This window comes from Dysidea avara, chromosome 2 (genome assembly GCF_963678975.1).
Source record: "Dysidea avara chromosome 2, odDysAvar1.4, whole genome shotgun sequence".
In the NCBI taxonomy this organism is placed as follows: Eukaryota; Metazoa; Porifera; class Demospongiae; order Dictyoceratida; family Dysideidae; genus Dysidea; species Dysidea avara.
In genome coordinates this window covers 16,757,153-16,773,803 of record NC_089273.1, presented here as the reverse complement: position 1 = coordinate 16,773,803, position 16,651 = coordinate 16,757,153, and the positions used below count along the sequence as shown (strand labels likewise).

Sequence of the window (16,651 nt, the reverse complement as noted above, 5' to 3'; positions counted from 1 at the left end):
TAGCTAGCTAACTAGCACTTTGCACACAGTACTACATCCCAAAGAGTACTACTACATCCCAAAGAGTACTACTGCAGCCCAAAAAGTACTACTAGTCTACTACAGTCCATCTCTAAATGCTCAAATTTAGAATTTTCTGGGGGCATGCCTCCATACTTAGCCTTACCACTTTCACCTTTACTCTGACGCCCCTGATGGGTAATGAGATGGTTGAGGATGCTAAAGTTCAATAAGAAGCTATTCTTGGTTGAAATGCTGACCCTCTACTACTAAAGTGGATGTCAACTTCTGTGGTGCAAACATCTCTGGAATGCAGACAGGAAACTTGTCTACTTGCATCATGAGTAGATTCTACCCACCACTGCAGCAGGTATCGTTACTTAGCCTGAATGCAGATGTGTTCTAAAATTTAAGATCAGATACTGGGCAGTCAGCTCAGCTGCAGCTGGTTTTCCCAAGGGGTGAAAAACCCAAAGGTAGATACAATCATATGCATACATTCTATTTAGCTAGTAGTGTGCTATAAGACCTTTTTTGTGCACTTTTGGATAAAAGCATGAAACTTTCCACATAGTTTGTATGTATCATAAAGGTTATTTTTGAATAGGGAGCCACCTCAGATTTGACCTTTGGTGACCTTTACATCCAATTTAATGCTTAAAATGGTCAGTTTTTCATCTATCTCACCCATAAATGGTTCAAAATTCACAAACTTCATGTTAAATTAATGCTCTTGCTCTGAAGTGCACACTAACATTTTTAAAAAGTCCATAGCTTTTACTATTGCAAAGTTATAGCCATTTATAAGAGCAAAAAGTAGCCCTATTTTCTCCCGCCCACACACATCATGCAGTATGGTATTTATACACGGTGCAGATTTACATAATTATTAGATGCTGAGTTAGATATGTGATATCATTTATAATTGTAAAGTGGAACCTGTCATATAGTGACCACCTGTATTAAGAGACCACATTTCTATAAAAGTTAACTTCCAAGACATAGAATGTACATTGTACAGTAAAACATACTGCATACCTGTCTACATAAGATAGAACACTTGGTTAAAATGGTGCTAATGGTTATGGAATATAAAATAGCTAGTAGCTACACTTATATATACATGCAGTATATGTTTAGTTCTCACCCTGTAACAATGCCCCATTCTATGTGTATCCTTAAGCTGTATATACAGTATACCAAGCAATAATTATGTTGGCGTGTTGTGATTGCTAGTACAAGGACCAGAATTATGCAGCGCTTACTAACCTGGTGCAATGAGATATTAAAGGAATTGGTAGTATATTTACAATAGCAGTATAAACACCACTAGCCAAACAGCATTATAATATCTGCACGTATTGATCACCCCTATTGACATTACACAGTAAACTGTACAATTAAGAATTAAGAAAACTACTAAGTTACTACATTCCAGACAATTTATTTTAAAATGTACAGCATAAATAGTCACACTACTTTAATTTTGGACAAATGTTTTGACTTTAAAACCCGTACCATGACCAGTACCTGTATATGGTATGTATGAGCAATATAGTTTAGCTGTTGCCTGTGTAGAATTATCCTATTATATATCACCCATTATTTTGCTCAAAAATCTGTGTGGGGATGTTGGATTATCAAGCAATATCAAACAGACAGAGTCTTATTTCATTGGTGCAGCAAATGGTGTCAGATTACAGAGATATTCTGGATTAGATGCAGGTGTTGAATTAGAGAGGTTTCACAGTAATAGCTTTAAAAAATATAATAAGAACAATGCTTATATAGTATGATATGCACTAATATATTGAGTTGCTATTGTATAGGGTAGTTTCAAATATTCTTCAGTGATAGATACTAAACATTAGTAATATATACCATAGGCGGTGGAGATGGAGGGGGGGGAGGGGGGGGAATAGGGGCTATGCCCCCAACCTCCCCCCCCACTTTTATGGGATAATATTTGCAAGAAAAGATCGAGATACTCTACTAATAGAACAATCAGGATCTAGATACTCTAATAGAGCAGTTCACAGTATCAGAGAAGCAAGCTACTTAGCTACGTATTTGTGAGAAGATATAGTTGGTAGAGGGCAACTATATTGTCAGCAGGTAATTACCTTTTTTTTTTTTAGTCTTCACTTACAGCTGACCTGACCTGGCCCCCTAATTCTTTGGCCTGTTTCACTGCCCCTGAGTGATACTATATAATTGAGAGTTCATATAAATCTAAATAGTCCACAGCAGCAAACTTTAGTCTACAAAACACAAGCAATTGCCTTCACTATGATGATTCAATAAAAGTAGAATCCAGAAAGCTTAGTTGAAATGTGTGAATTCATACAAAAACATGCAGCTAAACTTTAGTGGATCAAGAGTTTGCAAAACTTACACAAATTGTACCTCATACATAAACCCACCATTCAGAATAATGACCTGCATGGGCATGTAACCCATGGCAATCAATTGATCTATCTCTAAGTATCATATGCCTATTTAACATGTCAAATTGTTATACAGAATAAGTACACTTATGTAACAACTTTAAACAGGGTGTAGGACTAGGTGTCCAACAGACCTTCAGTACTTGTGCCTTAATAAATATACAAATGTCCATTTGGTTCCACCTGGGGTATATATACTTTGAGATAATAAGTCACTCTCTATAGAGTTCCTATGGATACATACAATTACATGCATGAAAGTGAACATCCTGGCTGCCTGGCAGATTCCTGTAAGTGTTTGAGCTTTAATCGGATGGCTGCAGGTTTGAGGCTGCCTAGGTCATTCCAGTCATGGATTTTTTCTCCTTTCTCCACTTTTTCAAACACAACAAATTTCAACAGGCTGTAGGACCAGGTGTCCTACAGACCTTCAGCACTTTTGCTGTAAAGCCTTAATAAAAAATTGAAAAAGTAAACATTCTTTCTGTACATATTTCAAAACTGTGTGTGGGAGGGAGACAATAGTGGCATATTTTACCACAAAAATCATTGTAACTTTAGAACAGAATAAGCTATAGACTTTCTGTAAAAACCAACTTATTTTTTAGGGCAAATGCTTCAATTTAACACCCGGGGAAGTTTGTGGATTTTGGATCATGCAAACATGAAATATAGAAACAAAACTGGCAATTTTTGAACATTAAATTGCTTGTAAAGGTCACCAAAGGTCAAATCTGAGGTGGTTCCCTATCGAAAAAATAATCTTTGTCATATAGCTACACAAACTTATTGCCAAGTTTCATGCTTTTATCCAAAAGTGCACAGAAGGTCTTTTTTAAAGGCTTACAACCCTATAGCTAATTAAACTAACTAATATTATAATAATTAATTAAGTAAGTAAATTCATCTATGTCTATTGATTCACTCACATTAATTGATAAATTGTTCCAATCTTTCCTAAAAATGCCGTTACTACCATAATTACATATATCACTATACCCACATATCATACCTCTATCTTTCTATACCCACCATAATAAAGACCTTTCCCCATATGCAAATAAACACACAAAAAAAACATAGACGCCTCATTAGCATGAAAATAGCTGAAAAAATGTATATATCCCAACTAAGTTCTGCCACTGACAAAAAGGCAAATTTTTCATTCGGGCAATAAAACATTGCCAAAAGTATTCCACTAACTATTTGCTTTAATTGTTCTAGGATAGAAACTGTACTTATAAGTGTTAAGGGTGGCTTGTGGCAGGATAAAGCGATTCAGGTGGTGTTTCCTTGTGTGTTCTATTGGATTAACCCTGGGTAGTGTTATCCAACAACCCAATACTCCATATTTCCTTTTTACCAGTGTTACGGCTAAAATTACTTGTACAACTGCCTTATGAGGAGGAGCTACCGTATATATTTCGAGGGGCAAATGTTTCGAGGTTGAGCAATATTAAAAATAATTTTTTTGTGGATTTGCAAACACTCCCAAAATGTATTAGCAGGGGCGGATCTAGGATTTATAAAAGGGGGGACTAACTCAAGGTACTAATCTCTTGGGTGAAGGTGTGCAAAGCACACCTCCCAGCATGTGAAGCATGCTGGAACTAGGGGGGTCTGGGGGCATGACCCTCCAGGAAATCTGTCAAAAATGTAGATGCTAAAATACTGCAATTTGGAGACATTTCCACATAAAATGCATATTTCTGCCTGTAGATATTTTATATACTGCCTTTAGATATATATGGCTCTCTGCAGCATTGCTAATAGCTAGAAAGGTTTGGGTAGGTTCAGACAACAAAATACACGATGCACCCTCCCACAATTGCATGCATGATGGAATAATTATGTTGAAACTGGAAAATTTAGAAATTTTAATGATACAAGATTGAATCTGAGAGCATTTTCAATGGAAATCGTTTAGCTACCTGAATTAAGTATACCAGTACTGGTAATGATAACTACACATGTAGATGAAAAAGTCTTTTTGTGTACTGAAACAGATCAATGCACTTCATTGTATGTATAGGCGCAGGCAGATTTGGAATAATTCCATAAGTTTTATGTTCACACTGAATGTTCTATTAGAGTAGTTAGGTGACTGTTCTATTAGAGTATCTCGATCTTGTACACCTCCAATGCTGATCCGAGTCCTTGTTGCATAACCTTTAGCATAAATCCACTAATAATCATCAGTGTGCCTTGGAAAGATGTATATAAGATTATATAATTATGCTAAGACAAAATTTCATTATAATCCTCAACATATTGATCAAGTAAAGCCTAAATGTGAAGGTGGGGTGAGGGGGGGCTTCAGCCCCCAAAGCCCACCCCTTAGATCCTCCCCTGATTAGACTAGCTATATGGAGGCGCAAATATTTCAAACCTAAAATTTTCACTGATAAACTCCAAAACCGCGAAATCAGCGAAAATTTCCCCCCTCGAAATAATTATTTAGGCAGTAGTTAGTTCTAATTAAACAAGCCTAAATTTTTTTTTTTTGTGAGAGACTACTATATGCATATTACTTCTAAGTCACTGGCGTACTCTGGAGTACCTTCCCACTACTATATAGTTTGAGTTTTCAGTGGAGATTGCCGATTGATTGAACATAACAGGTACATGAGTGTATTACTGTATGTACGCCATAGTGTGTAACTAAGCTATGGTATCAGTAGCGAGACGACCCGGCCACACTGATAAACTACCGGTAGGTAGTTGACTTCTGAATCGGTTAGTCTGGCGAGCGAGAACTTTATGGCAACACGAGCTTCAGCTTTTAGGTTGATCGATAACAACTGATAACGATAAACTAATGAAGTAGAACAAAGCAACAGGATATCAGTATGGGGTCATCTCCAAACTGATTTTTTTTACCGGCGCTTAATGCACCTATCAATGTGTTGCCCCACTACCCCCCTCGGGAGTAAGTGGGACTTTACAGGGGGAATTGACACGAAACTGATGCCCCACTATGGGCATTTGACGATTGTTCATTAATTTAAGCACCCAAGTATTTTTTTGTTGTAACTTTCTACACTATGTCAAATCCCCTTTTTACAACTGGGGCCAACAGTGGGGATTTGGCACAATAGGTTTACCCTACTATGGGGCAGACATGGGGCCAAGTACATGAGTACTTATACTTAAGTACACTTAAGTACAGATTTGAAAGTACTTGTACTTTACTTAAATACTTTCTTAAATTCCCCACTGTACTTGTACTTATACTCAAGTACTTTGCTAAGTACTTGTATGTACTTGAGTACTTAAAGTACTTGTAAGTACTGCAAACATTGTACATAGTTTGTACACAGTGGGTATACAATGAGAATATCAAAATTTTATGAAGGTGCAGTTTACAACTTCTTGCAATTCTTCTACTGTCTTCCCCAACCTTACTATGTATCATGTTGCCACGATTAACGATGTCGCCAATGCTGTTGTTCAAGTCAGTGCGTTTTAAGAGTTTAAGAGAGAGAATGGTTGACAAAAACCAACCCCCCTAGGCACACTTACATACTACAATACACTGAATACAGCATATATTTTACTACAGCAAAATGTACTTGTACTTTACTTAAGTACTTCCAGCATGTACTTGTACTTTACTTAAGTACTCTCTTGATTGCTGCTGGAGTACTTGTACTTGTACTTGGAAAATTCAAAAGTACTTGTACTTTACTTAAGTACTTTTAAATGTACTTGGCCCCATGTCTGCTATGGGGCATTTGACATTCGGCTGTGTCATATCCCTACTGTAGCCCCATATATGCCCGAGGGAGGTGGTGGGGCAATACATTGATAGGTGCATAACGTCATAATGACACCGAGTAACTTCAGAACCCTCCCCCCTTCGTCCCATCCTGTCCTTAACGTCACACTATGAAAACAATACATTAGCAATAGAAGCACAAAATGTTATATTCTTTACCCGAAAACATAGTCTACAAACAGTATAGCTGCTTAATCTCTATTACTAGCTGTTTAGCTACACTATAACTGCTTTAATAACAAGTTGTTGTGCTACTTCTAAAAACCAGATGCCATGCAGCAAACAAGCCTAACTGGAATTAATTAACAGTATACTAAACTAATAGTGATATTGGGTTTTGCTACATAAATAATTTTGTAATTGATGAAATATTTTGTAATTCTGTAATTACGTTGTTAAGCACTGCTAAGGAGGCATACCTTGAACAAAATGCACAGAAGTATCTTCTTAACTGTTTAATAATTCCTCTAATATTTTCTTACACAAATTCTCCAGGAAAAGTCTCAAAACTGCTGTATATTTTCATTCGTATATGTATAGGCATGCCCCTTTTCAACTCAAATGAATTCATTATACCCGGTAACCTAGGAGGCCAGCTGTGTTATTTTTCTGCTGTTTGACATCTGTAGAGCCCATTGGGAAAGACCTTCACCGCATCCTCATAGACTCGTTTCACCCGTATTTCAAACCGACAAGTATTAACCATCTCAAACCAAAGCTAACCTGTCCAGAAGTTTAATACAGGCTCTATATGGTCTTTATTTCTGCTTTTAATGAACAAGGTTTTGCTCATGTGGGTGTGGAAAGACAATCAAATATAGAAACAAACATGCATGTATGCATACGTACATACATACGTACATACATACGTACATACATACATACATACATACATACATACATACATACATACATACATACATACATACATACATACATACATACATACATACATACATACATACATACACACACACACTTTTCGGAAATGTGCCTGGCTTAAAAAATTAACGTTATGAGCTGAACTCCCTTCCCCCTTAATGTCATTATGACATTAAGCGAGCCAATATCAATTTGGAGATGCCCCCTCACCCTGGGACAATGTCAGTGAATAAAGGAATGTAATGATGACATACGAATGTAGCGTAATCAAGTCGCCATTAACTGGCTTTTTAAAACTCATTTCATTAAGTAACACATGGACTATTCAACAAAGCAGCCTTTAGTCTCTCTGGGTACCAAGTTTTAAGGATAACCATTGCTCTCAACCTGTAGCCTTTGCTAGGAGTGAGATCAACAAATTCTGCCACCCATCCCGTGCAACCTGCTGATGGAGAGAACAAACACAACATATATAAAATGTGCTCTTAGACTGATAATATTATATCCACCTGTTTATGCAGGCTAAGGTGCTATTAATTTGAGTATTAATTGTATTTGTACATACATTCTGCCACACCATATCTATGGCCACACACTATGTATTAGATGTCAAGGTGTCTACACTATTTAGAAACCCGAGGACGGTGTGTGTGAGGCTACCCTCAAATTCTGGCATGACATTAACATCAAATAGTTACAATGCTGGGCTAGAAAGATGCTTGTCTTGTCCAGAAAGTAAGCTATTAAGAAGCAAATTGTGAGTGTTAGCATAAAGATTTATCATTCAGGTTTGGTGTGTCACCACCACACCATGCTGGACATTAGTATTGAACACTAATGATGCCTGTCTTGTTCAGAAAGTAGGCTATCAGTAAGGACATTTTGTTCCGGCTTTGCCAATTTTTGTTTGATCAATGTGGTAAACCACTAATGAGACCACAGGTTACTAACTGTTTATTTACCCCGCCACAGGTTTCTATTGGATTTAATAACCTTAGATATCAAAGGAAATATTACATAAATTTTTCTAAATAGAATAAATTGTCCATACTGACGTATTCATTGAATTCTGGTAGTGCACTTTTATATATATTCCTTTGAAGGCACTGGAATGTATCTTAATGTTCAGCTACACATAACCACTTGTTCTCCAAATTTCATCTTGCAGTGTATCCATGGTATCACGTGATCATTTTATGACACATGGCACAACTCATAACATTACTCAAATAACACTTGTAGGTGCTAGACAGTTGAACCATTCTGTTACTTTTATTTTACATCTCATGTTGACCCCAGCCATGTCTTAATCCAGTACTCTGATCCAGCATCGTTTCCTCATTTAAACACCAGAGAGGGATCATGTGACACAAACGGTATAATGTACAGTATATATTTGTGGAAGTTAAGCTACATTGTTTGTAGACATGAGATTCAATACCTTGAGCTTGAGATTGCACCTCAAATTGTGAGAATCATGCCAGAGGCTTGACAGTTGAGAGTTATGGAGTACTGAAATAGCTAATACCAGCTAGCACATTGCAAATTGTGTGTGAAACAGTAGAGCCTATGGTTTACCACTCCTCAAACTCTGGTACATATTTTCTAACAGCAATATTTCGCTTACTGATCAATGTTCAAACAGGTCACACATTCCAATGAATAACTTACTAGTGAATTATCCTGTTACTATGAGGTTTCTATGAGATGATGTCCAACTACTGAACAATAACTTGTGAGAGAATTACAGACAATACGCCATTCACAAGAGTTAGACTGAAACTGTGGTTGTTATAGGTGCTACTGTTTTACTATAACTGGAGGCCTACTCGTCCAGTTTAACCCTTTATTACCGAATGGGTAATATATTGCCAAAAACATGTGTTACGAGTGCCCTGTATAAATGGACCCATAACTCCTTCGTTCTGAGGGCTACGAAGTTGAAATAACCACTAATTTGTTGAGTAGGCCCTGGCGTTTATAATAAAGTTCAACGCGAAGCAATAAGAATGAGTATGGGGAGCTACCAACACTTATAAATGCGCAAAAATGCATCAAAAAAATAATTGTACCTGTTTAAATTTTGATAACTTTTGCTCTGAGCATCATGATTTGTTCTGAGCATCATGGTTTGTTCTACTAAGAATAAAATTGTTCCTCACATTCTAAAAATATACAGTATGATGTAATCTGGGGTTATAACAAGATGGTGGTGCCCATCTTTCACTGCTATGGGGAAGAATAACAACACGCCTTTCTTCACTTCAAAGCGCGTGAGTTATGTGCTTTCTTGTAAGATTTTTAGATGCTTGTGTAGAAGGGAAAGATGGCTTTCATATGGTATGTTGTGTTCCGTGTTAATTAATGGCTGGGATCCTCACGTATCAGGCAAAGATCACACAAGCCATAAAAGTTCATTTCCTGAGGTTTTTCTGCAGTTTTACGAAATGGCTTTGGTAAGAAAGGGTTAATTAAAACTTAGGTCTGAAGGAGAACAAAGTCTCCTCTGTTGAATGGTCCAAACTGAAGTATACAATACTGTATCACAATACTATAATGTTATGACTGGTCATAGGTGGTGGAGACGGGGGGGGGATGCCCCCCCCCCCCCACCTTTTGGGACACTGTTTGCAAGAAAAGATTGAGATACTCTAATAGAACAGTCAGAATCTGGATAGAGTAGTCACAGCATTCAGAGAAGCAGTGTAACAAAATTACTTAGCTACGTATGTATAAGGAAATATGATTGGTGGAGAGAACCTATCGTCAGCAGGCTGTGACATTTTTTTGTCTTCAACTTACAGCTGGCCTGGCCCCCTCACTCTTTGACCTGCTCCACCGCCCCTGTGACTGGTACTAGCCAACATAACAGTAACGATATCTTATTTATCTGTACCTTAAAGGGTTGGTACCAATTCTACATTCACTGTGTATACAAATTAATTTGTATACACAATGAATGTCAATAAACTACAGGTGTATTATAGTGATGTTACAATTAGTTATTGTGTTCTGATATGATTTTTAGTATGGAGAAAACAAAAGTGCTGTTACAAAGTACATCTCTACCTGGATACCTGTAGTGGTGTGACCCCTATTACACTACCCAGACAATTAGCTACCACAAACATTTTAAAGTTGCTGTTTTTTTCCACTGAATAAACAAGCAAAATTACAAATAACAATTACACACAAAGAGACTAATACTTAAAGATAAACATTCAATGAAATGAACTGATCCTACTCTCTGTGCACAGAAGGTCAATAGCTGCATACTCTTTGATGCCAAAGGGGTGGTAGGAAGATCTAGATTCTTTCAAACAAGTGATGGCTGCTGAGAGTAGGGAAAATCTCAGTTTACATCTTAACCAGTACAGGATCTTGCTGTAAGATTGCCCATTTTTTTCTGACAAACATTTTAATGCATGCTCCAACAAAGCCTTGTAGCTGGCAAGTTTCATCCCTGGAGCGAACTCTACAACGGGACCTCATACAAAATAGTGCATTTTCACAATGTTTCTAAACTTTAGTAGCCAGACAACATAATAGACTAGTATGCTTATTGTGCAGTAGTCAAAGTGGCCTATAAATGCAGTCAGCTTCAGACACTTTATCAGAGGTGCTTATAATTTCTAATTGGTATAAACATCATGTGAGACACTGTGATGGGGAAAAAGTGGATTGGCCATGCAAGACTACTTGTAGAGGTACCTAGTACAAGTATAGAATATTGTGAACTGTATAAATTCCAAAAAAAACTGGATCTTCGTGGGTCCCCAGGCTCCCCTGGTCCCAGGTCCACTGTTTATACCTACCTGTAAATCCTTGGGTTGGGAAAATGTAGTATCTCCTAGCAACCAAGTGACAGTTATTGTTAGCACTACAAAAAACATGTACACATCAACTTTTATGGTACCACTATTGGTTTAGCAAGGACATGTGTGTCCGTCCAAATCTCATTATGTGTGAACATTGTGCTATTTGTGCAGATTTTGTCCTGACCGCACATTAATTTAAGGCCTGGTGTTCTACCTAGGATTTTCTTTTTTTCTATAGCTCTAGTCAGGAGCTTATTAGCCACTGATGGAGCATGGAACTGAGTTCTGTGACAGTCCATAGTTACATAACAGCATTTGAAATAAATAGCTTTACAGTGGTTTTTCAGCGATTTTTCGCATTGAATTTATTTGGTTTATAATCAATACATTAATATCAAATGGGAGATGCCCCAAAATTATGTTAAATGCTTAAAATGGCATAAAAACACACATTGATTTTCATATATTTTCGAAGCGCCCACAACATTAATAGTGGTACCCACAAAAATGTCTACTAATTACTCACATACCTCTAAGGAATACTCCACCTTATTTTCATGGTTGTAGATACATGGGCCCGGCACATTTTCTGACCCTGGCTTGTCTTTTTTCTCAATGTGTAATGTATTGTGGGATTCACCCGTTACAAAGACTATAGGAATTCACCTTAAACTGATTAGTCTAAATACAAAAAATGTTATGGAACATTGTGTACATTAAATATTACTTCAGTAATTCGAGGGAATTGTATGAAGAATTGTTGCCCTAGAGCGGACCATTCAGTAAAGTTAAGGAGAGCTGCTTCGAGAATAGTGCTGCATTAGTAACTTAGTTTATAATGACTTTGTTCTAGTTTCTGTAGGCCTATATAAACAGACATCATGTTTGCTAAACCAACTTTTAGTGGGTTTCTCATGCGTTTTTGGCCTTACCATGTTGGTAGATATGTGGAATTCTGCTAAAACCAGTAAATTTTATTAGGTGCGCAATCCCAATGGCTATTTTCAATATGTACATGTACTTTTAAAATATCATGGTTGAGTTCATGCCATCCAGAGCTGAAGATTTTCGTTGTAAAACCATCATAACAGAACTTTACATCTCACCAGAAATACATCACTTTGTTCAAACAGCTCACATGGCTGTTTTAAAATCCACACATGCATATTTGAAATGGCAAGATTACAAAAATCTGCTGAACATCATACAAAATAATGGTTATGTAATTGACATGTGTGATTCAACATGTAACAGCTCCAGCTACACTAATTGAGGTCAAGGTAGAGACAAGTTCACCACCATCAAAGAAGAGAAGGACCACAATGAAGACTCAGCCAACTTCACCATCACCATGCGTCACTGCCAGTCTCCTTCCTTGGCTTGATCTATGGTGCCTTAGGGTCCCTTCATTGTCTAACTGTGCACACTTTGGTGCTGGCTCACTCATTGTACATCTCCTTGTACTCTGTACAAAGCTCAGCCCTCAAGTGGGAACACTACCACCATCTTGTAATGTCGCTACATGCGATTCTGTATACAGCTTCAAATAACTTTCCATATATGGAAACAAACTGGATTGTGATGGTATCTAGAGGTGTCATCAACAACCGGTCTCCAATCCCTGGGTAGCAGTTTAAACTCTACCAAATCGTTGGTTGATCATAGTTTCCATAATCAAAATAACACTGTAACTATGGCCAGGCCTATTACTCATGTGTACTGTATATTTATTAAAAGCTGGGTATAAGCCAGTTGGTATGATACATGTAGATTGATGTGTGAATGTTATAAAATTTGCAAGTCAATCCTGCTAGATTTATACCAAGTCAGTGATCAAAGATACAAGTTTGACTCATGATTGATAAGTACATAAAACTTAATAGTTGTCATCAAGTAACAGGTAATACTCAGGGTATGGGTACAAGTCACAAGTCTAAGTGATACTTTGGCCAGTCAGTCTTTGACCACAATAACAGACTTACCTACAGCATATGTGACACTCCCTTGTTATGTTGACACATTTGTTTGTTTATTGATTTTTTAATTTGATTTGGCTGGACAGACAGACAGACAGTGTCTGATGTGTCCTGAAGACCTTGAATGGGGCAATTGGAAACAATACATGGAACTGGAAACAGAAAATGGAAGTGAAAAATGGAAATGGTGGCGAATATAATGACTTTTATTTCAAGCTCATAGCTTTAATTACTGTCGAGTTACAGCCTTTTGTTTACATCCTATACACTTGGATGTAATATTACGGCAGTGATCCTTAAAGGGTTAACACATCATCAAACTAATTAACACATTTCACATGTGATCCAATCTGAATCAGACCTGAATATTCTATAAAGTGGGTGAGACCTGGATGACTTGAATGTGACCCAGGTGACCTGAACCACTGGTGTACACACACCTACCATTAGATGTGTATGTATGTGTGTCATAATAATGATTGAGTATGAGTAATTCAGTTTGTGTTGTTAATGATTGTGTTGTGGTCTGAACATGTGTGTACATTATAATGTTGTATAGAGCACACATTATGAGATGTTTTATTACTACTATAGTAGTAGTGCTGGTATGGCTCAACGTGGGAGAGGAAGGAAACCAACTTTGGTGAGTAATATAATTTATTGTGTGTACATGTCTGTAGATAGTCTAATAGTTTCAAGAAAATTTTTGAAGAAGTTTTATTATCCACAGACAGTCCAGTTGTCACAGTAATATACACTAGTACAGAATTGTTATGACACAACCTACTGTAGTGTCAGTTAAGAATGATTTACTGTAGCAACTACCAAATTCTTCATTTCCACTATACCACTACTAACACTCCTACATATCATAGGCTTCAATATGTACTTGTAGTCCTGTGTAGGACTCTTCCCAGTTTCAAAATTACAAATGATCACAACATGTACACCATATACATTTCCTATTGTACTATACAGGTACATGTAGGGTTGGTATAGAGGTGTTGTGAAACTAGTTTATTATTTGTGAAATTAGTGGGTGTGGTGAAGGTCATGTGATACATGTGTGAGCAATGGTACATATTGTTGTAGGAGGAGGAGGATAGACTGTGTGGTGCTATTAGGAAAGGAGACGCTGATGGGATTAAAACTATCATAATAGATAACAACATTGATATCAATGCTCGTTTAAAACTTGTGAGTATTGTTACATACTAATCCAGTATAATGGCATGGTAGTATAACACAAAAACCATACCTGTATGTTCCCAGTTAAAACCCTTTAAGGACCAAAAATTGTGTGCATAGTCTACCCTGAAAGCCCACACGTTTTATGATTATTGTGCATTTAGTGTTTTAGAAAAATATAATAAGTTTATAGCATTGACAAAGCCCCTACAAATGCTCAATTGTATAACAAATTATACTAAAAGACTCGCCTGACAATAATAAACTACATTATCTAACTTACCAAAGTGTAGAACCAATGTCTTAAAAGCACTAAGGTGAGTTTCAAACACCTACACGCGACTGATTTCTTCGTGACACAATCAATAAAAACAGTCTGCCATTTTAGTTTTTTAAAACCGCATCACGTGATCTTGTATATCAAATTATTCGCCTCTAAATAGTGAGCACTCTGAGCTTTATTTGAAGTTAATACGATGAACACAGCCAAAGTTATGGAGCGATTTCTACAAGGTTAGTTTTATTGTTGTGTAAATATTAAATGTTTGTACTTTGTTAGGAATTTTACACAGGCTTAGTTTTGCGTGATAAGTTGGCCTTATATATCAAAAGAATCGCCTATGAATGGCGAATACAATGGCCCCTGTTTCGATCTAATATCTTCATTTGTTGTAGAGTTATAACTCTTTGTTTACTGCCAATAATCTTGGACGTAATATTACGGCGCTGGTCTTTCGAGCAATACCTACTTTGGACGTAATATTACGGCAGCGGTCCTTAAAGGGTTAATAATTGTGACTTCTATACCATTCAACACAATAGTATACAGCTACTATGTGAATGTGGTTACTATCTGAGGATAGTTACTATGAGCTTGTGTAGTAGTAAGCTAGTTGTGTGTATATGAATTATTTTAATGATTGACCTCATTTAATCATCTTTCCATTTGGTTCCTAATAAGCTACTTCAACAACACAACTGGCTTAAAGCAACTCTTTGTATGGTTTCTACTTCAAACTACATGTAATACTAACAACACTTTTATCAGAATATTCAGATACAAATAGTGGCTCTTATTTAAAGGCAGCTTTTATGACTATAATTCTGTGATGTAGCTACTATCCTTAGTTTACATGACTATTAACTGGTAAAATATGGTATGGATTAGTAGTGATGTGATCACATGATATATCACATGATGTTATTCAATTATAATCACTAATTATTTCTAGTGTTAACAATCCCTTTGTATGAGTGATGGTGATCACCAACCTGTTATGATTTTAATCCAACAACTGAATGTGTTACTGTATAATACTCTCAATAGCAGCATGACATACATACTATATTGAAATACGTCAAGCGATTATCGCTTGTTTGTCAAGGTATCTTGACAAAAATCTATAATACTAATTTGACTGGCTAAAATAGTGAGGTGTGTTTAAGGTTACGGAATAGTTTTATAATGCGTGGGTGGAACAAATTACAAAACCTGCTTTAAACCAAACAGGGATAAATAATTTCAACAACTGTGTTGTGTTAGCAATACAACTAATTGTGCTTGTTTGTTTTTACTGTAGAACAACGACTGTTCTTGGGTGTGTGGTCCACAATAGAACGATGTTTTATAAAAATGCGCCAAAAACCAGACTAACAGATTACTGAATCCTTATAATTTCAACACAAGTGACTAAACAACTAAAATATCTAGGTCTTGTGGAAGCTTTTTTTTAAGTTACTGGTTGTATAGACATTTTATTGAACTTTTAGTAGTTTTTTCGAGTGAAACAAGCTCTTTGGAGGCTTGTATCTGAGTCACTGGGAATAAATACACCAAAAACGCTTCCATAGGATCTAATAAATTTAATATACAGCATCACTATCCCCCAGAAATGCCAATAGAGCCTATAGCTTTTGCTGTATTTGGTGGTGGAAAAACATGGTAGTGACAGCTGGAGCTGAGCGATGTACGGGCTGGCTTACTTGTGTTACTACAACAAATTGTAGTGTTCCACCTGTCTCAAACTACACTGTAGCTACATAAAAACATTAAATATGAAGGCTTCACCTTCATTTAAAACTTTTCACGCTGCTAGACTGGTTTTATGGGCTTCTCAAAAAGTATCGATAGGCATTCAAAATTTTGAATGATTGCCCGTGACTATAGAGCAGTTTCACGCACATGAGATAATTACGTATTGCGCCAACTGTCGCCATGTTGGTGAACCAGCTGCACTGAACATGTTATTTTGTAAAGTTGTGGTGAGTCTTGTATAGTGGTTGTAACAAATTATTAAACACCTTTATGGTCCAGTGTGCGGTTGTCTGTTGTAAGAAGGATTCTAGTCTTGACCGCGATGTGTCATACTACAGGTTTCCTGCCATACAAGTAGATACGGATGGGCAGGGTACGAGCTGAGAAAGAAAAGGCGGGCTGGCTTTGTAGCAGCTGTTCAAAGGAAACATGCCAGCGATGAAGCAATTGACAATTTTAGGATTTGTTCGAAGCATTTCATCAGTGGTAAACCAGCAGGACTGTATGACGTGACGAACCCCGACTGG

General features: G+C 36.9%; 1 long non-coding RNA gene across 1 annotated transcript; it reads left to right on the top strand.

Moving 5' to 3' along the window:
* Window positions 1-4,945: 4,945 nt before the first annotated feature.
* Window positions 4,946-14,098, top strand: LOC136243445 (uncharacterized). The gene is made up of 3 exons (XR_010694873.1): window positions 4,946-5,068; window positions 13,496-13,544; window positions 13,994-14,098. It is a non-coding gene; the product is annotated as an uncharacterized lncRNA (long non-coding RNA).
* Window positions 14,099-16,651: the final 2,553 nt, after the last annotated feature.